The 18,120-nt window shown below is 36.1% G+C and overlaps 2 protein-coding genes and 2 pseudogenes across 2 annotated transcripts in view; 1 reads left to right on the top strand and 3 right to left on the bottom strand.

The window, feature by feature from the left end:
- Nucleotides 1-18,120, top strand: part of LOC110255239 (olfactory receptor 6C1-like) — a 371,689-nt gene that overhangs the window by 5,779 nt on the left and 347,790 nt on the right. The gene's annotated exons all lie outside the window — the stretch shown is intronic.
- Nucleotides 1-18,120, bottom strand: part of LOC146403233 (olfactory receptor 6C6-like) — a 105,040-nt gene that overhangs the window by 84,454 nt on the left and 2,466 nt on the right. The gene's annotated exons all lie outside the window — the stretch shown is intronic.
- On the bottom strand, nucleotides 1,283-2,204 carry LOC146403234 (olfactory receptor 6C75-like; annotated as a pseudogene).
- On the bottom strand, nucleotides 13,127-14,066 carry LOC100151922 (olfactory receptor 6C2-like; annotated as a pseudogene).

Genomic DNA, 18,120 nt, shown 5'->3' with positions numbered 1-18,120 from the left:
TCAACTTGGTTAATAGAAAGAAAAAAATTCTACTGACTTCACTGACCTTGCTGAGATTTAGCCTGTATTGCGATCATTACCAGTAACATCACCATGTGCTCAGCGAACTAGACTAGACTATTAAAGTGCAATTTAGTATTATATGGGAAAATAAGTATTACATTCTAAATAGGAATGTCTTAGATAGAGAAAATAGCTTTATTCAACCGGGAAGATTCTGTGGAAGAAGCAAAACATACTTTAGGCTTTGAAGTAAGGCAATGAAGTAATGTCTTACATTATAATTCAACTCACAGGCATCTATAGATGATATCTATTTAATAAATTAAAAAACTTAGAATTTTAATTAAAATATTTTCATTTGTGGTCATATAGAATTTGATTACTTTTTTATCGCATAAACAAGGACTGTAATTTATTGTCTAACTGAATAAAAAAATATTTCATAAACTAAATTATTATAAAGTATATCTCCAAATTCTTAACTTGTACAATCTGCTAACACATTAAAAATATATGCAAAAAATTTTCAGAGCATAATGTTATGTGTAATATAACTGAACTTTTTTTTTTACTATATAACTGATTTTGTGGCTTCTATCAAATGGTCATTTTTTTTTCTAAAAATATGATTCCACATACAAAATTCTATTTACATGCCAAGTTCCAAAAAGGTATCCAACTATTTGCATAGCAAAATCTCATAAACTTTTATATTTACATGCCAAATTCCAAAAAGGTATCCAACTATTTGCATAGCAAAATCTCATAAACTTTTATATTTAAATCTAATATAAAATATATTATTGTCATGGTCTCTAAGTTAGATTGAAGAAAACCAGAATAATTTTTTTTTGTCCTGGTTCTGTCTGTTCACAATGTGACAGCTATTGCAAAGCAAATGATATTACCAATGATTTTTCAATGAAAAGTCATCATTTCAGGTGCTATGCATTTAGTTCTGTGTACATCTTTCTGCTTGGACTATACAGCTATGGAAATGAGGCTGCTTCTGTTCAGTAGAATCCTTTGGAAAATTGTGATCAGAGTCTAGATTTGGAAATCAAACCTCTTAAAGCATTTTTTAAAAGGCATCTTATAGAGCTCATATAGAGCCTTACTGAAAATATTTTTATCACACAAATTTTAGATTATATAATTTTATGTTAGATTATATTATGCTAGTAAATCTAAAAATATGTGCAGAAGATGACATTCTAAAACACGATTAAAGGGGGAACATTTTAATTCATTTTTTTCCTTCATACTTTTTATAATTTTCTCATTTGTTTGAAGCAAATAAAAATTTTTGGACCATGTCCTTAAAGGCCTCTTTCACTTGCTGGTTCCTTAGGGTATAAATGAAGGGATTCAATAGAGGGGCAACTGAGGTGTGGAGCATAGCTACCCCTTTGCTTAGAGTCACTCTGTCATTTGCTGATGGTTTTATGTACATGAAGATGCAGCTTCCATAAGAAATGGAAAGAACAGGTAGAAAAGGCTTTGGTCCTCTGCTGAGCAGAAGGGAATTTGAGAATTGTCTTGATGATAGAGCCATAGGAGAGAATCACTAATGTCAATGTGACCATCAGTGTCACCACAGCCAGGAGAAAAGACATGAGCTCTAGGAAATGTGTATCTGAACAAGAGATCTGTAGGATGGGAGAAGAGTCACAAATAAAATGATCAATGACATTTGAATCACAGAATTCCAACTTGAGGACCAAGATCACTGGAGGAAAGATGAGCAGGAATCCAGTTGCCCAGGAGCTGAGTACAAGTTGGTAGCAAACTTTGTTGCTCATAATAGTGGTATAATGTAGAGGTTTACATATAGCTGCATAACGGTCATAGGACATGGCAGCCAGAAGGTAAAATTCAGTTACTCCCAAAAAGAAATAGAAAAATAACTGAGCCATACAACTCATGTAGGAAATAGTTCGATCCTTTGTCACAAGGCTCATCAGGAACCTTAGAATACAAGAGGTTGTGAAGGAGATTTCTAAAAAGGAGAAATTGCATAGGAAGAAGTACATTGGTGTCTTAAGGTGGGAATCCAGCAGAGTGAGAATAATGATGGTTAAGTTTCCAGTCACACTCAACATGTAGGTAACAGTCAGAGAGAGAAAAATTACAATCTGCCACACAGGGTCATCAGTCAGACCCAAAAGGACGAACTCTGTCTGCACTGAATGATTCCTCATTTCTCACTTATGGTCTAAAGTAGACAAGAAGAGTTAAAAAAAATAATGGTCAGGATTAACTATTAGAATCAATCAGAAAGAACGAAAAAGACAACAGAGAACCTAACATTCATTGATCACCGACAATGTGCTAGGAACTGTTTGGAGATGTACATGAAGTTTCTTATTAATATCTCCAAAGATTCTCTTTGAATAGAGTATTACCATCCCCACCTTGTGGAGAAGAAAACTGAGGCTCAGATTAAAGACTTTGTTTGGGGTATTATATCTAAGTGCCAGCATTCTATCAGAAAGCTGGTGAATCTTTAAACATAAATACCCATGCCACAACCGATATAATCCATTTGAATCCCATGGGTGAGAGTTCTAGGCATTTGTATTTCTACAAACTTTTCAAGTTCATAGCAAAATGGAGAAGTACTGCATTAGTAATTTAGCTCAAAATTGAACCTAAAGCCTTGTATGTTCTACATCTTTGCTCTTTTTTAACTTTATCATACCAAATACAGACTGTAAGATCTTGGCCTTGAGTACGTGGATAGATTTCAGAATGTTTGGGAACGCCCTTAAGTTCTATGGAAATGATGATGAGGAGGGGACATATAAGGGTTTTTTGTTTTGTTTTGTTTTTTGTTTTTTTGTCTTTTGTCATTTTAGGGTCACACCTGCAGCATATGGAGGTTCCCAGGCTAGGGGTCTAATTGGAGCTGTTGCCACCGGCCAATGCCAGAGCCACAGCAATGCCAGAACCGAACCGCATCTGCAACCTACACCACAGCTCATGGCAACGCCGGATCCTTAACCCACTGAGCAAGGCCAGGGATCGAACCTGCAACCCCATGGTTCCTAGTCGGATTCATTTCTGCTGCACTACAGTGGGAACGCCAGGTTTTTGTTTTTTTTTTTTTAAATAAAGGCAAATGACACACAATATGTTTAAGACTCACTGCCATATATATTACTACTTCAAGAATGGCACCAACAAGAACATGATTCAAAATCCATCTCAGGTGGGTGCCAAATCAGAAAATTGCAGACTGGACCTAAAATTCATAAAATATAGTCACAGCATCTAAGAGAGTTCATAGGTAATTTTCCTAATCTTGACATAAAGATAAAATTCTCTCAGCAAAATGAAGAAAGATATCTATTTACCAAGGTTTTACTTTTAGGAATACAATTATGATAGTTAATAGATTTTACAAATAAAAATATAGAACATAAATATAAATAAAAGGGTGAAATCCTGCTATACATTTGGAAACAGACATAGTCTTGCAACCACATTTTCAATAGCAGTTTTCAATTCCCTGAACATAATTTTGAAATCAACTGCATTATTTGTAAGACCTATATCAAGACTTTTCTTCATTTTCAGAGTGTTTTGTTAGCCAGATTGTGTTTGAGTTTGGCTTCTTCCATATGGAGTTCACCATTAACATGATTCCTAAGAAACATAAAAAAACCCAAAACACAAATAAGTTTAAAAAAAAGCATTTTCTGTTTTTTTAGAATTATCTTTTTTTTATCTGTGAAACTGAATTGCTGGTGATGACTCCTTTTCTCAATATGGTCAACTCTTCAGTTGTTTTCTGAAACCTATCATATACCTAAAATTTTTATACCATTTTTGTTTTATTTCCTTTTCCCATGGCAAAATTTATGCCTACTTAGGACAAGTACACATTGCTTCCTTAATAGTTTTCTCCTAGTTTGATTAAAAAAATAAAATTTGACCTGGTCCAGAGGGTTTATCTGAATATCCCAGTGATTTCCAGAATCAAATTTAAAAAGACTTAGAATAATTAAAGACAGTGTATGTGTCTAAAGCTGCTTTGTGTTTATTGGCCACCAAATGAAAACAATGAATTCCTTCTTGCATCTATTCTTCCATAATCAGAATCTTGATAACTTCTATTTATTTATTAATGAATGGCAAATATATCTCTAGGAAGATATAACCAGGTGAAAAGAAATTGATAATTAAAATGTGGCAAAATTATGACCAAAGAGAAGCTTTCTGTCTTTTGAGAGATTTTATTAGTCTTCTGTTTTTTTCAATGTATCCATTCTATGTCAAATGTAAACAATCAATCAGAAAAAGCAATGAAGAGATTTAGATGTATTTCATGAATAGGAACCCTTTATGCATTTTATACATTTATACAAAAAAAGATGTAAAACCATTAACCAGAAAAAAAACAAGCTGCTTATAAATATCTGCCTTTGATTTCCACAAAATTACCTTAATTTACAATTAAAAATAGAAGATCCAAATTCCAAAGCACTTACCTTAGTTCCTGTATTCTCTTCTAGGATGTGAAAGGGTGAAAAAAAATGCTAGTAATGAATTTTGAGTGTACTCAGATCTAGACAGTATATCAGGAAGAAATGGAATGAAAAATGACTTTTAAGTTGCACCTCAATGCAAAAACGTGGATTGTGCTCTGTGCTTCTCTAAAATTTTCACCTCCTACCTCACTTTTAATGTAAGTTTGAACTTAGGCCAACATTCTAGACTTGGGCAGTAGAAACTTCTTTATTTGGTTCTATCTCAGGTAAGATAAATTATATAGCATTTACTGTGAATATATCCAAATGGCATCATTGGCTTTATTGATACAATACATTCTTATATTCTTTGCATTTGGAAATGGAAGTAGAAAAAAATTAAGGGCTATCTGATGGAGTGTTAGCGTATTCTCCAAGTAGGGAGATATTTCATAGTTGATTTTGCACTGTGAAAAGTGAGCTTTCTTTTATTGCTTTTTAAATTGCATACTTAAGGGACTCATTGAGAAAAGAAAAAAGAAGAAAAACAGCACAAAGGAAAACTTTCCCCTGGGGTTTATGAACAGAAGACATGGATTATGTGTAATAAAACTGACTTGTACAGCATGCTGTAATAGAATGTGAAAGGTCCAGTATACTTACAGAGAATTGAGGTTATTAAAAATCTGCAAAACAGTGATGAAGAGCAAATGGTGGGTCAGGATCACATTCACGTTACTGTTCAACCATTAACTTTAATATTTCAGTTTAAGGGTATAAAATTCCATTAAATTTGCCACATTGAACAAAATGTTTCCTTTCAAAAGTCCTTGGTGAGAAGGTTGGAAAGTTACTGATTTATCATGAATTGTGGTCTTCTCCAAACTAATTAATTTGGGGATCAGTTGCCTCAGTATATAAGACCCAACCCAAGGAGACCAGTGCTTAAGATCCCAAAGAAACGTTACTGAAAGAAAATAAGCCTAAATGATGATGTGAGAACTGTATCAAGGAGTTTAAAGTAGCATAGGGCACTTCCAGTGGCTTGAGAAATGACAGTAAGACATTCATAACTTTCAGGTATTTCTCTCAAGTATGTGAAAACTATTAGAAGAAAGGATGTTCCAACCATGGACTTGCTATATTTGAAAGAAATAGAAAACTCCTAAAGTGGAAAAGAAATGCAGCATAATCCCACTGACATACCTTAATAGAGCTGGCAAGGGCTGGATATCCCTATCCTGCCCCTCCCCTATTCCCTCTCACCACTGATAACCGCTAGTTTGTCTTCTATATCTGTAAGTCTGTTTCTCTTTTGTTATAGTCATTCATTTGTTTCATTTTATAGATTTCACATATAAGCGATAATATATAGTATTGCCTTTCTCTAAGCATAAAACCATCCAGGTCCTTCCACAATGAGAATCACCTTGCATCTATAGGAAGAGCCATAATCCAAAAGACCACAAATAAACCTTGGTGAGGATATGGAGAAAAGGGAACCCTAGTATGCTGTTGCTGGGAATGTGAATTGGTGTAGCCATTATGGAAAACAGCATGGAGATGCCTCAGAAAACCAAAATTAGAACTACCATACAATCCAGCAATTCCACTTTTTGGTATTTGAGGAAAACGAAAGCATTAATTTGAAAAGACACATGCACCCCAATGTTCATAGCAGCATTATTTACAATAGCCAAGACCTGGAGGCAACCTAAGTGTCTATCAAGAGATGAATAAAGGATATGTGGTATACATATACAATGGAATATCACTCAATCATAAAAAAGAAAGAGATTTTCTTTCAAATATCAGTATTTGCTACATTTCAGAAAATCAAATTGAAAGATATTTTAATCTTTTTTTTTCTGAACAAATTTTGATATCCAAGGGGAGGGCAGGAGGGTGGCAGGAGGTGGTAGTGAGTTGCTTTGTTCTTTCTCAGGTTTTATTTTTTCCAGCTTTATTGAGATGTAATTGACACATAAAGTCATGTAAGTTTAAGTTGTATAACATTTATTTGATACATTTATAAATTGCAAAATGGTTATAACCTTAGCATTAGCTAACACATCCATCACGTCACATAATTACCATTCTTTTTTGGTGGTGGGATCATTTAAGATGTTATTCTTTTAGTAACTTTTAGTATTATACACTATTATTAATTATAGGAACTATCCTGGAGATCCTCAGAACTTATTTGTTTGATAACTGAAATTTGTCTAACTGATAATGCAAAATCTCAGTTATTTCTTCAGTTTATTTCTTCCATCTCCCTTGCTACCATTCTACTCTCCTTTTCCATGAATTTGGCTTTTTCAGATTCCATGTATATGTGATATCATAAGGTATTTGTCTTTTTCTGACTCATTTCACTTACCATAATGCCCTCAAGGTCAATTCACATTGTCACCAATGGCAGGATTTCCTTCTTTGTCATGATTTCAAATGTATTTCAATCATGACAAAGAAGGAAGTCCTGCCGTCTTCCACTGCCCTCTTCCTCAGTCCACTGCCCTCTTCCTCAGTCCACTAGGTGCTCCTCTACTGAGGTTTCTTCCAGTGACTAGCCAAGTCACATCACATCTCTCTGTTATCCCACTTTTGGCAGAGAGTGATTGAAAAGTTTCCATGGCAGATGAAATGGGGGTGGGGGGGAAGAGATGCCTTTCTACCTTTCGTATAAAATTTTGAAGAATATCCTGATGAGCTGCTGTGACAAATTTAGCTTTTCCTGCTCAGTATATTCCATATTTATAGCAACTGAGCCCCAATTTTACTAAGTGTGTAAAGTGCCCAGATATAATACTACCCAGCCCCCTTACAGTTTGTATGACCATATGACTAAGATTATGGCCAATGATATAAGAGCTGATGTATCAAGTGTATTTCTGAAAAGGCTTCTAAGATGAGGTCAGAACTGGGATGTGCTTTTTTCCCCTTTTCCATTTCTCCTTGTTTACTGCAATGTGGACACAATGTCTAGACCTCTGGCAACCACCTAGGACCATGGGGTAACTTAGGACTGTGAAATAGGCTAATGGAAGACAAGAAATGTAAGAGGACTCTGGATTCCAAATGACTGTTAGCCCACCTTCAGACGTCTCCATGAGATGAAAAACTAATTTCTAATGTGTTGAAACAATAGCTATTTGTGTTTTCTTCTAAATGCAGCTGAACCTAACCCTGAATGATACTCCTACCTGTTTTTGGATGTGGGCTGTGACTGAAATATCTCCTTCTGTGGAAGAAATATCATGTATTCATTGCTTGTTTCAAGCTTCATCCGTGTCTATCTAAACATTTGTTTCATGTCTCAGAGTCCCAGTCTTTGCAAAGAGTTACCTTACCTTAGCATAAGGTACCTGGTTAGGTTGCAAATTTATTTTATTCTTATCATTATTATTATTATTACTACTACTACTAATGTTATTATTATTATTACTTGCTTTTCAGAGCCACACCTGTGGCAAATGATTGTTCCCAGGCTAGGAGTCAAAGCAGAGCTGAAGCTGCCAGCCTACACCACAGCCAGAGCAATGCCAGATCTGAGTTGCATCCACGACCTACACCACAGCTTGCAGCAATGCGGGATCCTTAACCCAACGAATGAGGCCAGGAATCAAACCCCATCATCATGGATACCAGTCGGGTTCTTAACTTGCTGAACCACAACGGGAACTCCAGGTTGCAAATTTAATTGGAGCTGAAGCTGCAATAACTTTAAAGAATGTCTTTGCAAACGCTGGAAATTTAATTTTTGTTTTCCATTCATGCTTTCATTTGTCTTTTTCTCAGAATGTCCTTAGGGCCAGACATCCCTCCCAACCCACAATTACATGTATATATATGAAATTCAGAGGTCTCCAGGCCAAGGATGGAATGCCTGCTACAGCAGTGACCTGAGTCACAGCATTGACAACACAAGATCCCTAACCTGCTGCACCACCAAGAAACCCTCAGTTTACTTCTATTTTAACTAAACTTTTGATTTGAGATAATTGTATATTTGCATACATGGACTTGTATGTGTAGATCAAGTAATTATTCTGGTAGTTACTAATATGTCCATTTTGATTTTTAGATACGCAGCAACCACAGAAGTAAATACTAGGTGGAATTATAAATCCTTTGGATCCACTGCAAAATGATTAGACAAGATTTCATCACTTGGCTTCCAAACACACAAGCTGTAGGAACATTTGTTTTCTGTGGTGTTAGAATCAGTTCCAATAGAACTGAAAAGTCAACTTCAATAGAACTTGAAAGAATTTGGGAGTCCCTTTTTTTAGGTCTAAAATTACTCTGCTAAGTGATCACACCTCTTTGGGGAAGAACTGATAAATTTGTCTATATTTTCTGTGGCTTTGCAGCATGCTTCCTCAAGAAGACATGATAGATTTGGTAGCTGGAAACTGGCTCAGGTATGAAATTGAGTTAGAGACTGAATTTCCATTGAGATGGCTTCCCTCAGCTTTCTTGAACCTTCTTGATTATATAGATCAAAAATACCTTCTTTTCTGCCCATGTCAGTCTTATGCTATGGACACCTGCAAGATAATGACCCTGGATTACCATTCCATGGTAAACAAAATTAGGAAGATGGAGTCCACTTTGCTCTTGAAAATGACATGTTGTTGGCTGGTCTCTGGCACTCTGAATCTTGCCATTCGTAAAGAACAGGCTCTCTTACCCAAATCCTTGGTCTACAAAGAACAATCACTACTGAGTTCCCAGAGATGCTGGTGTTGTCTCTACCAGAACACTACTTACTTGCTTTGTGAAGGGAATTTCCTTTGGCTTCTCACAGCTGGTGTGTTCTCTGGTTTTAGTTTGTAAAGCCAGACTAGCATTCCTAAGTCTTTGAGACTTTTTGCACCATTTTAAACATGATGTAAAGCTGTTGTAGTTCATTTCCTGCAAGCTCCGGTGTGTCCAAACTTCAAGGACTGAGGATAATAGCAATCCTGTCTCTGGGTGTTTTTGCCAGGATGCTAAGATATATCAATACTTTCTCCCTTATTCAGCATTTTGCTTAACCCTCACTCAACTCTAGCACCTTCACCATCCATTCTTAAATATGTTATCTTGACTCCTGCAGTACATGTTAGCTTTTTTGGTGAGTAATTATTTCCCTTCTATAAAACGAAAACTGCCTCCCTAGGAAGGCCAAGTTGAGACCTGGTCCTAGGTATTGTTATAAAAGCCATGGCTTGAAGTGAGGGCAGATTTTAAGGAAACTAAGTATTATCTTCCAATGCACTTGGTGAGGACTTTCATATATTTTCTAAGTAGAAGGAGGCTGCTATTGTATAGCAAGGAAGAGGGGGATTGAAGAGTCAATACTTGCTTCGGGTTTCTCTATGCTTTTTGCATAATCAATAATCACATTCATCCCTAAACTCAATTGCCAGTTTTCTCTTTTTTTCTTTATAACTTCTTATACCTTTCGAGAAGAACTTTTACTGTTTTCATTTAGGAAACGTGTGGTTTACATAATTTCAGCATTATAGTTGAAGTCTGCATGATCTCTATGTAATTTCCATGAATTGCTGTTTTGGTTGCCTTTCGGGTAAACTTTCCTCTGTCGATGGACATTTAGGTTGTTTCCATGTCTTGGCTATTGTAAATAGTGCTGGTCTGAACACAGGGGTGCATGTATCTTCTTGAATTATGGTTTTATCTGGATGCCCTGGAATAGTCTTTTTTTTTTTTTTGTCTTTTTGTCTTTTCTAGGGTCACTCCCACAACATATGGAGGTTCCCAGGCTAGGGGTCTCATCGAAGCTGTAGCCAACGGCCCACGCCAGAGCCACAGCAACGTGGGATCCAAGCCGCGTCTGTGACCTGCACCACAGCTCATGGCAACCCCAGGTCTTTGACCCACTGAGCGAGGCCTGGGATCGAACCCACAACCTCATGGTTCCTAGTTGGATTCATTAACCACTGAGCCACGACGGGAACTCCTGGAATAGTCTTTTTGATCTGACAGGAGTGAAGTCATATATCATTATGGTTTTAATTTTCAGCTCTGATAATTAATGATGGAGATCATCTTTTCATTTGCCTGTTGGCCATCTGTATGTCTTCCTAGGAAAATGTCTATTCAGGTCTTCTGCACATTTTTTTTAATTGGGTTATTTTTTGATGTTCGATTTTATGAGCTATTTATACATTTTGGATATTAACACCATATCATTCATGTCCTTAGCAAATATTTTCTCCCAAGTAGGTTGTCTTTTTGTTTTGTTGATGGTTTTCTTTGATGTATAACACTTTTAAGTCTAATTAGATCTCATTTGTTTATTTTGCTTTTACTTCCTTTGCTTTAAAAGATGGATGCAAAAAAGAATATTGCTAGGATTTAAGCCAAAGACTGTTCTGCCTATGTTTTCTTTTAGGAGGTTTATGATTTCCAGTCATAGAAATTTAATTTGAATGGATTTCAGATTAGGAAAGAACAAATAATTTTAGTAACTTAATGATACATGCTTTGAGAGGCTAATGTATGAAAACTTGAATCATCAATTTTGGCATTCCTTTTCTTCTTGGAGAAGGTGATTCTTTTGATTGGGTCATTGAAAGCTTGTTTTTCTTGCTGGTTTCTAAAGGTGTAAATGAAGGGGGTCAACAGAGGAGCAATAAAAGTAGTTAGTTCAATTACAACCTTATTAATAGCAACTGATTCCTTTGCTGAAGGTGTGCTGTGGATGAAGATTCAGCTGCCGTAGGTGATAGAAACCACAATCACAAGGAAATAACAGATAGGAAAGGCTTTTCTCCTTTGCTGAGATGACAGAAATCTTATTTGATTATGCATATGTAGGAGAGAACTACAAAAAGAAATGTTGTAATGAAGGTCAGCACATCACAAACTATAACCATCTGCTCAATTACCCATGTATCTGAGCATGAGAGCTTTCAGAAAGGGAGAGCCATCACAGAAAAGGCTATAAATGACATTAGAGCCACCGAATTCCAGATTTTGGCTCAAGCTAAACGGTGTAAGTATGATTAACAAGGCAGCCATCCAAGAACAAAACATGACTCTTCTGCAGCCTGGTGCTCATGTGGTGGTGTAGTTCAGGGGTTTGTAGATGGCAACGTAGTGACCACAGGACATGGTGGCCAGAGGGAAAAATTCAGTTACCACCAAGCGTTTAGTAAACAATGCTTGGATGGTACAAGCACAGTAGGTTATACAAGTATCTAGGAGTACAAGCTGATGTGAATAAGATCTCTTAGAAGGAAAAACTATGTAGCAAAAACTATGTACATTGGTGTTTATGGTGAGAATCCACTAATGTAAGTAGGATTTTAGCCAGGTCCCCAGTTACAGTCAACAAGTAGGTAATGAGAAAAAGTAAAGGCAGTTGTGGATCATCTGTTAGTACTAGCAGAATGAATGTTGTGAATATGGTTCCTCAAATTTGACTTCTGATTTTGGTCCAATCTTTACAAGAAAATCAGTGATTTTGTTAGAACAGAAAATGTCAAAATCCGTTGGTGATAAATAATGACAAGTAACCTTGAGCAGGTTCACATAAAATGTATTCTTTAATTTTGTGATTAATATTGTAACTATACTGGTGGACTTTCGATCATTTTTACAGCTTTTAAGGATAAATTTCTTATAGATCAGTTTAACTGTATCACAATATAATAATTTATAGACTCTGTATCTCCATTGCATTTTTCCAAATTTATTTAAAAATTTTGTCCATGTTCTGGATTGGTTTTATTGACAGTGTATTATGATGCCATCAATAATAAAATTTTCTTTTACTGTTCTACCTTCTTAACTATTTTCAAGCTGAAATCTTAGAGCTCACTGTTTCATACCATTGCTGGTAGCTTGGTCCTTGATAAAACACAATTATACAGTAAATAATTTGGACTCACTATAGAGGCTCTCCAAAATACATCCATTAATTATTATTTTATATTCAATCCCTATAGCAAAATATTGATTTTTATATCTGATTTTAATATTTGAGTGTGCTTCTGTGTAAGGTAAGTCTCATGGAGCATAGAAAACAATGGAAAAGGATTGAAAGTAGATCTGGATAGTCGTAGAGAAAATTCCCAAACATTCTGGAAGGACAGGTCCTTTGCCCATTTTAATACTAGTGTGTATTTGGCCATCCTCAATCATCAAAACTTATTGGCCAGGATTATGATAGAGTTTAGTTCCGCCTAACTGTGTCTAAAATTTCATGTATGCATGGCTGAGGTAGTGGTGCTGAGTCTTTATTTTTTCTTTTTTAGATTCAGAATACAACTTTCTTGTAGTGATGTTAATTCATTTTGAACACATTTCTCATAAATTAGGCAGTAATTTTTGCTTTGTTTTGCATCATGTTTGTTTTTCACCATTTGGAAATTTTGTAGTTTCGGTTAAGTTGGAAAGAAGGTAAAGTAATTAGTATATTTAGTATGAACATATAGTTATTTTTTGATAAGGTGGTTAGCTCATTTATGAGAAGAGTAAAGAATAAACTGATTTTGGTCTGAAGTCTAAAGGATGTTTTGAGGAAATTAGCGTAGATTAGAGCACAGATGAGAAAGACAGGATAATTTTGTCTTAGTGGATTTATATTTAGGAAGCTCCATCTTTTGAAAACTTCATTCCTAGATTTCAGCATTCTTTTACTTCTTTGAGGGGAATGTGATTCTTTTGAATGAGTCCCTGAAGGCTCGTCTCACTTGTTTGTTTCTCAGAGTGTAGATGAAAGGGTTCAGCATGGGGGCGATGGATGTCATGAGCACTGTCACAGCCTTATTAATAGCCACGGATTCCTTTGCTGAAGGCTTGATGTAGATGAAAATGCAGCCTGCCATAGGTGATGGAAACCACGATCATGTGAGAAGAACAGGTAGAAAAGGCCCTTTTCCTTTGCTGAGCAGAGGGGAACCTTAGAATGGTCTTGAGAATGTATACATAGGACAGAACAACACACAAAAGTGTTGTGATGAAGGCCAGCACAGCACAGGCTATCACCATCTGCTCCAAAAGCCAAGTGTCTGAGCATGAAATCTTTAAGATAGGAGATACATCACAGAAAAAGTAATCAATTGCATTAGAGTCACAGAATTCAAGGTTTACTATCATGATAAGTGGTGGGAGTATGATCCGCATTCCAGCTGTCCAGCAACAGAGGACAAGCCTTCCGCACACTCTGCTGTTCATGATGGCCACATAATGCAGGGGTTTGCAGATGGCCACGTAGCGGTCATAGGACATGGTGGCCAAGAGATAAAATTCGGTCACTCCAAGTGCACCAATAAAAAACACTTGAATAACACAAATATTATAAGTAATTGACCGGTCCCCTGTGGCTATGTTGTACAAATACCTAGGGATACAAGCAGATGTAAATGAAATTTCTAAAAAGGCAAAATTCTGTAGGAAGAAGTACATGGGGGTTTTCAGGTGAGAGTCCACTAAAGTGAGGGATATGATGGCCAGATTCCCAGTTACACTCAACATGTAAGTGAGAAACAGAAACATAAAAATTGGAATCTGAAGTTGAGGGTCATCTGTCAGTCCAAGGAGAATGAAGGTTGTTATTGTTTGGTTTCTCATCATTGATCTCCAATGTCTTTATTGCTTTCAAGAAAAATTCAGCAAGATTTCAAATGCATAAAGGAGTATCAAAGGCAAGAGGGGCAATACTCTCCCTTGTCAGGCTGTAGAGTCACATTGTTGATTCCTCCTCTATGACCAAGACAGAACAGATTAGTAATAAAATCACGGTTAAAAAAAAATCCTCTCAGGAGTTCCCAATGAGGTGCAGTGGGTCAAGAATCAGACTGCCGTGGTTTGGGTTGAGGTGGAGGCATGGGTTTGATCTCTGGCCTGATGCAAGGGTTAAAGAATCCAGCATTGCTGCAGCTGTGACCTAGGTCACAGCTGTGGCTTGGATTCAGTCCCTATGTTGTGGGTGCACCATAAAAAGAAATTCTCTCAGAGAGCTGAGGATCCAAAGACATCTAGATGAAATAAACTATAAAGTCTTACACACTTCCTGGGAGAGGAATGACCCTAAAATATCTGCATCTATAGCAGAGTTCTTAAAAATGAAGGGATTTGCCATAGGTAAGAGAACAAAGGAACCAGCCAGAATGTTAATACACTTATAGTGGCTGCATAAGGGCTTTTGTGTAGACAAAATTCCAAGTTTCCCCAGAGTGAATATTTACTTACCCCTTCCCACAAATTCGCACTAGAGGTATTATATCAAAGTTTCAGAGGGGGAACAGATATTGTCCCAAATATAAATAAAAAGTCTTCAGAATACATTTCAAATGCAGGATAAGGAATGGGACAGAGAACTGAGAAAAACCCTTCCAAAATATGGCACATCTACACAGGATATGGGATAGCCTGTTCCAAAACTGGGACAGTTTATCAAGGCAGAGGAAAATCCTCCTGGAATCCAGAAAGCTGGGAATGGACTAAAAAGCAAACTCACCAAAATGAGGTCAACAAAATAACATCCTTATCATGCTGAAAAGAATAACAAAAAAAACTGTCAATCTAAACTTATTTGGGAGTTCCCTTCATGGCACAGTGGTTGACAAATCCGACTAGGAACCATGAGGTTGCAGGTTCGGTCGCTGCCCTTGCTCAGTGGGTTAAGGATCCGGCGTTGCCGTGAGCTGTGGTGTAGTTTGCAGATGCAGCTCGGATCCCATGTTGCTGTGGCTCTGGTGTAGGTGGGTGGCTACAGCTCCGATTTGACCCCTAGCCTGGGAACCTCCATATGCCGCAGATCAGCCCAAGAAATGGCAAAAAGACAAAAAAAAAAAAATTATTTGTGTAGTATCCAGTCTTGAATTTAGGTCTTTAGTCTCTTTTGAGTTTATTTTCGTGTATGGAGTTAAAGAATGCTTAAATTTCTTTCTTTTGTATAAATACTTCACATTTATCATAGTTATGTCAGTGGAATTTCCAGGACAAGGATATTCCTAATTTTAAAGCATTTGAACAATGTTACCCAAGTGACATCCATAATGTTTTTATTAATATTATACATCTGGTCCACTATATGAATGCTTGATTTTTTGCCTAATGAAAGTCACTACTGTGTTTTACTGAAACAAAGTTTTAAAGTGTATTGACACTTGGTTTGGAGTAGGACTTGTTAGTGGCTCTGACATCATCCATGAAATATTTCTTATTATGTCTGTGCGTAAAAATTTCTCATAAAATAGACCAATACAGAATTTTTTCTCGTCCTACCTTCTGCAGATAAAAAAGTTTTCCTTGGAGTTTTCTCTTTGTTGTTTCCAATTATACTTTATCAATGCATTCTTCTGTAAGAGACTAACAAAACAAAAGGTTAAGGGCCTCAAACAATGGGGTTTTGGACCAGACTGTTCCATCATAGTAAGTTATTACTAAATATTTATAATAGCAGCTAATCAAAAATTTCCAGTGGCCATAGTTTTCTTAAATTGAGAGTTTAAAGAAAATTTCCCCATTTAGTTTGTTAGGTGAATGGTTTTAATTAGTTTCTTTAAAACACTGTCTTTGTATCGATATTGAGCTCTGTCAGTTCCCACTTTGTATACAGTTCCCACAGTTAAAACTGCTGTCCTGTTAGGGAGAGAGGACCGACCTAGGGCCATAGTTTTCTGTGGAGCTGTTAGGCTCACCAGCCTACTCTTGTGATGTACTTGATGGCACTAGGTCTGCAAGCCACCCATACTCTCCATCATCCTATCCTCAACCTAGACGTTCCTAGAGCATCATGTGAAAATGTTCTCAACTCTGAGTGATCTGGGCAATATCCAACAAACTTTTCTTTTCCTTTTCTTTTATTCTCTTACTTAAAACCTATTAAAAGGAGACTTTTGGGAAAACAACAGACCCCGAAATGTGACTGTTGAGTTATTGGCTTTCAGAAATTATTCTCATTCTAAAAATGTTTGTGGGTCATTAAATAAAGCAATTCTTGTCATATGCTTTTATATATCTATCTATATCCGTATCTATCAATCTAATGAAATCATAATGTTTTGGTGAACTATCTACACAAATATCATGCACCTTTGATGAAAACTTGCCAATCAATAAAGCTTTTGATTAAGTACAATTAAATAAGTACAATCATTTAAGTAGCTTTTTCATTACAATATTGGTGAAAACAGATACAATTTGTTGCTCAGGAGAAACTGTCATCTAGAGTTCTCAAAGGGAAAAATGAGGGAAATTATAAGCATCATACTTACTTTTCCAAGTGCCAATAGTAGTGTCAGCTGATTCATCACCCACAGTAGCCCCGAAGGTTAAAAAGATGAAGAGAAAAATGTTAAGTAAAACACTATTCAGAGGCTTCTGGATAATGATGAACTGTCTTTGGTTTGAAGAAATGATAATTCTCATTGCTCTAACTTTATACCAATAAGAGTGCCTTTTTTGGGGAAGGAGCTTTGCTGACAAAACTGAAACTAAGTATATAAACATGATTTCTTAGCGTCTTAGGGTAAGGAATCACTAATGAATCCCTTGGGTAAGCCACTCAGCAAGACGCCTGAAAGAAGCAACAGTGGGGACATTTCCTTAGAGACATGAATTCAAAAATAACATCAGACACACATTAAAAGAGTGAAAGCCCGTTGATAAGGAACCGGATAGACTTCTCTTTGTTTTCGTATCATTTATAGCAGCTAAATTATCACAAAAGACCATTTTTTCTTCTTTATTATTTTTATTATATTTACTTGAAATGCAAAAATACAGATAATTAAGAAAGGAAAAATATAAATAACTGCAGGATGGTATACTCATTTTTAATATTTTTCAATATATACTTTCAATAATTTTTTTTAAAACACATTCTATGAACAAGTTCAAAAATGTAATCGCCATTCTGTTGGCATTATGCTGTCAGGATTCTATTGCATAGATGGTTATATGACATTTGAAGGTAGACGGTGGTAAATTGAAGATATATACTATAAATCCTAAATCAAATACAAAAATAATGAAACCAAGTGTAGTAGCTAGTAACCCATCAAGGAAAATGTGGTAGGCAGATAATGTCCTCCTCCAACCTCCAAAGATGTTTTTGTATGAATCCCAAAATTTATTAATATATTAACTTACATATTAAAAAGTAAGTTTATAGATGAAATTATGGTTGTTAATTGTCTGTCTGTAAAATAGGGAAATTATCCTGGATTATGTAGGTGGGCCCAAAGCAATAACGAGGGTCCTTAAGCAAAAGAGGAAGGCATAAGAGAACAGAGAGATATTTGATCATAGGAACGTTTATAGAGAGACATGATGTTGCTGACTTTGAAGTTAGAAGAAGGGGTCCATAAGTTAAAAAATTTGGGCAGTCTCTTGAAGCCGAAGAGTCAAGGAAAAATATTCCCCACCCTAGAACTTCCAAAAAGGAACGCCTTGATTTTAACCCAGTGAGACTCACACTGGACATCTAACTCAAAAAAGGGTAGATGAAACTTGTGTCATTTCAAGCTACTAATTGTGTTATTAGTTACAGTTACAGTAGGAAACTAACACAGGAGATGAAAGCAAAACTAAAAAATTCACTTAATCCAAAAGTATGCATAAAAAAAGAGCAAAAAGGGGAGTTCCCTTCATGACTCAGTGGAAACAAATCTGACTGGTA

The sequence above is a fragment of the Sus scrofa genome, chromosome 5 (assembly GCF_054392235.1).
Source record: "Sus scrofa isolate SSC_HxYL_T2T_F1_AM1 chromosome 5, Sscrofa_HxYL_maternal_Yorkshire_Landrace_v2.0, whole genome shotgun sequence".
Taxonomy (NCBI): Eukaryota; Metazoa; Chordata; class Mammalia; order Artiodactyla; family Suidae; genus Sus; species Sus scrofa.
Note: the sequence above shows the minus strand (reverse complement) of the source record. Positions and strands in the feature narration are given on the sequence as shown.